We start from the raw sequence: 6,520 nt of genomic DNA on the forward strand, positions 1-6,520 counted from the left end.
CCCATGGACGGAGGAGCCTTGTAGGCTGCAGTCCATGGGGTTGCTATGAGTCGGACACGACTGAGCGACTTCACTTTCACTTTTCACTTTCATACATTGGAGAAGGAAATGGCAACCCACTCCAGTGTTCTTGCCTGGAGAATCCCAGGGACAGAGGAGCCTGGTGGGCTGCCTTCTATGGGGTCACACAGAGTTGGACACAACTGAAGCGACTTAGCAGCAGCAGAGATGGGAAAGAGGGGAGACTTGCAGAGAAACAAATGAAAAAATGTCTGGCTTAGAGAATCATTCTACCAATGCCTTACATAAAAGAACTCCAGATATTCTGATATAAAAAGAGCAACAAAAAATCCTAACATCATATTTTGCCATGAACTTTCCAACTTTGGGTTTTTAATTCTGATTCTCTGAGATTGATTTGGAGCAACTTTTCAAATAACTGTTTTAAAGTTATGTACATGTTATTTTTCTGACTACAAATGCATCTGAAACCATCCTTATATGGCCTTTACATAAGAAAAGCCAAATTGTTTCAAAGTGAAATCTTTAGGTCACAATAATTATCTATTCAAAATTCTTAGATGTTTTTCATTGTCTTAGAATATTTACTTGTAGTATCTGAAACTAGCTGGATATATTTTTCCTTGGTGGATAATCCTTTATTGTCCTTTCCCCTCACTATTTGGATACTTGACAATTTTTAAATTAGAATTCATTTCTTTTGCAATTCAAAAAGTTTTCAGTATGAGATTCTCGGTCCTCTTTATTGTTTTATCTTCAATTTAGTAAAGCCACTCAAATCTCTGTATGCCAATTAATCAGTCAAGTTTTCTTCTATCATATCTTTATTTACTGTTTCTGTTTCTTATGTTTGGGTTCCCTGGCAAGAGCACTAATTAGTCAGATATAGAAGCTCCATTTTAGGTCGTATTAACTATCATGTTGTCTTTCATAATTTTAATCTCTTTAGCCTTTTGTGTACATTCTAGGAGAGCTTCTCAAGCCCATATTCCACATCACTGATTCATACTTCTGTATTATTATTACTACGTTCAATGCTCTCAATACCTTTTAAAATGTGGACCTCAAACTTCCTGTTTTGCATTTTACATTTATTGAAATTCTTTCACTTAAATATATCCCATTTTTATCTCACTCTGTTCTTTATTGCCTGCTGTTCCTGCTTCAATGGGGCTCATTGTTCTTGCATTTTATTGAGTAGAGCCAAAAGTTTCAGAATGTTTTCTTGATTCTTACAAGATATCACTTTTAGAAACATATTCTTTCTCTGAGCCTTCAAGTTGGTAATTCTTTTCCCTTATTCCATGGTATTTCATTGTTGTTGTCACATATTGTTTTGCTTTTTTCTTCTCTTTACAAACTATCGAATGGGGCACTTTGTAAACTCTGTGAGTCTCCTAATATAGAATGGATGAATCACCTTAAGTCACAATCTCTAATGAATTGGTGACAACAAAATCTCCTTCTCAGATTCACACCTAGAAAGGAAGTTAATGTGCCAGATTAAAATATGATTCTTAGCTCCTAGCAGTCATTCACTCTATTGAATTGAATTAATTAATTGAAGTGGCCACTTCTATTTTTTCTATTCACATCTCATGAGGATGAGATGGTTGGATGGCATCACCAACTCAATGGACATGAGTCTGAGCAAGCTCCGGGAGATGGTGAAGGACAGGGAAGCCTGGCGTGCTGTAATCCATGGCGTCACAAAGAGTCAGACATGACTGAGAAACTGAACAACAACATCAATTTTACCTCTGGTGTTTTCTTCTGAAACTTTGAGAAAGTGTAATAGACAACAAACTAAAAGTCTATCCATCCACTGTTTCTGAATGTTCCTGTCACCATCTGCACACCTTTGCCGTGAGCAGTCAGCAGTCCCTCTCCATACCTTCTGCTCAGCTGTTTCCGAAAGATGTTCTTTCTGAAGAGTGAGAAAGGTGGCAACAGGGAAATTGGGAGACGTCTGATAATAGACCTGTACATACTTCAGAATCAACACCTGGATAGTCTTTTTATGGGTTACTATATACCCTGAATATAGACCCAGAAAACATAAACTATCAATAAAATGTGTCTTCCTGTCACTTTTAAGTATTCCCTTTGTCTGGAGAGACACCTGAGAATACCATGAAAACTGACCCACTATTGGTTAGCAGAAGTTCCTCCCAGATTCTAGTCTTAGGCTCTTTGAGACTTGATTCGATGTTTTGTCTTTTTAGTGTTTTCTAAGTATTTTAAGGCGTAATTGGTGAAAGTTACATATTAGGACTGTTTTAAATAACTTATTCAAGACGTTCTTTCATTACTAATAGCCTCTTAAAGACTTTACTTTCAACTGATAAGTATCATCTGCCTAAATAGTATTACCACTATAAACCTTCCAAAACACTCAGTATATTCTGTACACCACAGGAAATTGTTGCTATTCTTATTGGTGTTGAAAATTCCACTGACCTCCGTCTTTTGTCTCATTTTTATTTGTCTCACAAAACTAGTAATTTTAATAATTTTATTCAAATCTATTATTCTTTGAGCCTTTCTATTCATTCATTATTTTTCTATATAGCTATTTATGCAGTAAACATTTATTAGGTAGTTACTGAAGGAGAAGAAAGCCTCAGAGGATGAGATGGCTGGATGACATGACCGACGCAACGGACATGAACCTGGGGAAATGGTGAGGGACGGGGAGGCCTGGTGTGCTGCAGTCCATGGGGTTGTGAAGAGTCGCACACAACTGGGCGACTGAACAACAGCAACAGTGCAGACTAAGCACTTTGATAGACCCTGAAAATATGGATATATAGGTTCTGCGTCCAAGAACTTATGATGGAATCATGAAGACAAGGATGAAACAAATCCACACACAATGCTGTAATAAATCTTTCTGAAGGTATCTTTGGCATGAAAAATATCTGAATACTAGTGTCAAGTAGCATCTGATTCTAATATGTTTAAAGTTATTTTTATCAATTACTTAGATTCAAAATTTCATTTTAAACATTGTCCTTGGGACTGTGACTTCTTTGTTTAATTCAAATCATTTTAATCAGCATTTAGTAATGTCAAGTGTGAGCCAGACACTTCACTTGGCATTGTTTGGAATCCAAAGCTAATTAGGGAAAAATTTAAACCCTTAGTTTCTTAGTCCATTCAGGGTGCTTTAACAAAATACTACAGACTGTGTGGCTTATAAACAGAAATTTAGTTCTGGGGGCTGGAAGTTCAAGTTCAAGGTGCCAGCATGGTCATGTTTTCTTGAGAATCCTCTTCCTGGTGCTTCTAGCTGTGCCTTCTTACTCAGTCCTTACACGGTGGAAGACGCAAAAGATTTCTGTAGAGTCTCTTCTATGAGAACACTGATTCCATTCATGAAGGCTCCACCCTCCTGACCTCTCAAAGACCCCTGCTTCTAATACCATTACATTAGGCATTAGGATTTCAAGATTTTGGTGGGACAAATACGAAGACTATAGCAAGCAGGGACTAGCTAAGCTAAGCTAAGTCACTTCAGTCGTGTCCGACTCTGTGCAACCCCACAGACGGCAGCCCACCAGGCTCCCCCGTCCCTGGGATTCTCCAGGCAAGAAGATTGGAGTGGGTTGCCATTTCCTTCTCCAATGCATGAAAGTGAAAAGTGAAAGTGAAGTTGCTCCGTCGTATCCGACTCTTAGTGACCCCATGGACTGCAGCCTACCAGGCTCCTCCATCCATGGGATTTTCCAGGCAAGAGTACTGGAGTCGGGTGCCATTGCCTTCTCCGAGTAGGGACTACAGACTGACTATAATTAACTTTCATTAAAGAACACAAATGTATGGCAGAAATGACCACAATATTGTAAAGTAATTAGCCTCCAATTTAAATAAATACATTGAATAATAATAATAAAAAAAGAACATAAAGTGTTATAGAGAGATAAAGAGCAGATTACAACAAGAATGACCCTTCATCAAAGAGTAAAAGATTGAGCTAGGCCATATTGAATATGAATATAACTGTTACCATTTATTGAGAAGTTTCTATATGCTAATTACTGTAGCATGTAATGTTTCCTGTACATTATCTCTAATCTTATAAAATGGGACTATTTTTAACTTTACATTTTCTGTATCAGTTCACAGAGCCTAACAAATGGAATCACATGCATTGAAATTTTGCTTGAAAATCTGAATACCCATTTCTTGGGCGCAGGGTATGGGGGAGGTTAAATGGGAGACATTTAACCTAAAAGAATCCTAAAAGAAAGACAGGAAAGACCATGATCTGAATTAAATGTAGTACCTTTGGCAGATTTCATCACCTATCTACTTGGCTTATAGCCACATAGAGATGTAAACTTTGCAACCAGTGTGCAGACTCGAAAAGAAATACTTTGAGGATTATAAATTGTCATCCTCTTTTGAATTATATATATCATCCCTCTAAAAGAATTCAATCAAGATAAACATGTTTGTCTCTGAAATGTGAAGAGGTAACAAATGCTTTCCACATAAAAATTAAATACTGTTTTTAAAACAAAAATCTTGTTATCAAGATGTATTAGCAATGGCCAAGGCTGTGGTTGGCTCAGGTTCCTAAAACATGCTATCATTTTAAGGCCTCAGATAAGTTTTCTCTTAGCAGTGGCTGATGATTCTGTTCAACACCTGGAAACCTGAAACACAAATGTACAATTGTGAAGGAGAAATTGGATCTAGGAATGCAAACTTACAAAACTGGCAGTTGAGGCAAAGGGTTGATTGCTTAGCTTGTAATTCATAAGAACAGAACAAATTTGTTGTAATATTTATATAGGTAAAAAATTAGCAAATATTTTGGAAAATCATTTAGAATATTGCAACATTTAAAGTTTAATTTTGTCACCCAACTTAAGCTGAGGACACACTGATCCTATGGATTGATTCAGAAGAAACGTGTCAAGCCGGTGTTGATTTTTGAGGGGAGGTGGGGCGGAAAGGGGTGGGATGATTTCTGTCATATACACTAAAGTGTCTCCTATTACAATACTACTTCTTTTCTTAAGTTTATTACCCACCCTAGGTCGCTCTAAATGAAAATTCATATCCATTTCTTTCTAGAGGTATCATTTGTCCTTTTTAAAAAACGTTTTTTCATGAAAAAAATCATCAGCGGATTATAGCTTGGTGTGGTTGTTTAACAGTTAAATAAATTAGGAAAGGACATTTAAAATACTGCATTTTCCCCCCAGCTGCTTGGAGGAACATGAAAGTGGAGCGTACTACTTTGTTCGGGAAGTGATTTTGTTTTAAAGTGATGAAAATTTTCTTTCACATGAGTACTAACAACATGATACTCATTTTGTTTTAGATTCTACTGAAAATAAACTCTGAAAAATTATAAAAATAATCTTGGCGCCTCCTCTTAGTTTATTCTTTTCATCTTATTGAAGTATTGAAAATTAGACTATTTGGTTTCACTTTCTGCTTCCTTTGAATTAGAAGGAGGCTATTTTGCCATTTCTACTCTGTGAGGGAACTGCTAACACCATTAATCTCTTTAAGGATTATTCTTCTCTCCAATTTGTTTACAAAATGGTAAAATAAACTAAACACTGTTATTAAAGCTCCTCTGTTCTTATCGGGTTAAATTTACAGGCTCTAAATTTAGTGATATTTTAAAAGCAGAGGCTGTGTTTCCCTTAAAAAGACATTGATACTCTGATCAAAAAAAAAGAAAAGTAATGACATTCTTCTTAAGAATCTTTTTTATTTAACATAGTGAAATTTGTAAGTCAAGCACTAGTTCAACATAAGATAAAGTTGTTTAATCAATCATGGCAACTTTTTGTTAAGATCCGAATCCCTTCAGTCTGTTCATGGAAGCGCAATAGTTATTTTTAGGCAACACACTGATATTTCTGAGATAGCAATGCAACATTTTGGATATATTTTGGGAAAAGAAATTTTAAATTAGTTAAGAGCTTAGATCAATTATCCCTGAAACTAATCTACCCCTTAAGCAGTTATGTATGCAAGTGAATAGAAATAGGCGTCTTTGCCAATAATTGCAGAGGGAGGGAAAGAAGAAACTGAAAAATATCTCTTAGAGTCATTGGAGAATTTTTCCTAAACATTAAAAAGCCCTTGAAAACAGTATAGAGAATTGAATGATGCCAGGTTCAAAGTGTTCAATTTCAAAACCCTCAAAAAAGACAAATATTAACTCTCTTTCTTAGGATACCAGGCCACATTTTCTTTTAAACAGTAAGAGTGATCTTGTTACTGGAATTATTTAAGCTACATATTTCTTTAGCACTACAAAATGAAAGAGAATCCTAGTCACCTGTGAGTGGGAAATTAGTCCAAAGGAAAGCCCAGATGGACTGTGTGAAACCCCAGTCCAAAGAGACAGTGCAAAGGAGAAACCAGAACCCAGGGGTTTGCCAAATTGAAATATGGCTTCTCTCAAACTTTGTGTTTGCTTTTGGCCTTGGGCTTTTATTCAGTTAAACATTCAAATTCCTAGGAAAAA

This window comes from Bos javanicus, chromosome 5 (genome assembly GCF_032452875.1).
Source record: "Bos javanicus breed banteng chromosome 5, ARS-OSU_banteng_1.0, whole genome shotgun sequence".
NCBI classification, from domain to species: Eukaryota; Metazoa; Chordata; class Mammalia; order Artiodactyla; family Bovidae; genus Bos; species Bos javanicus.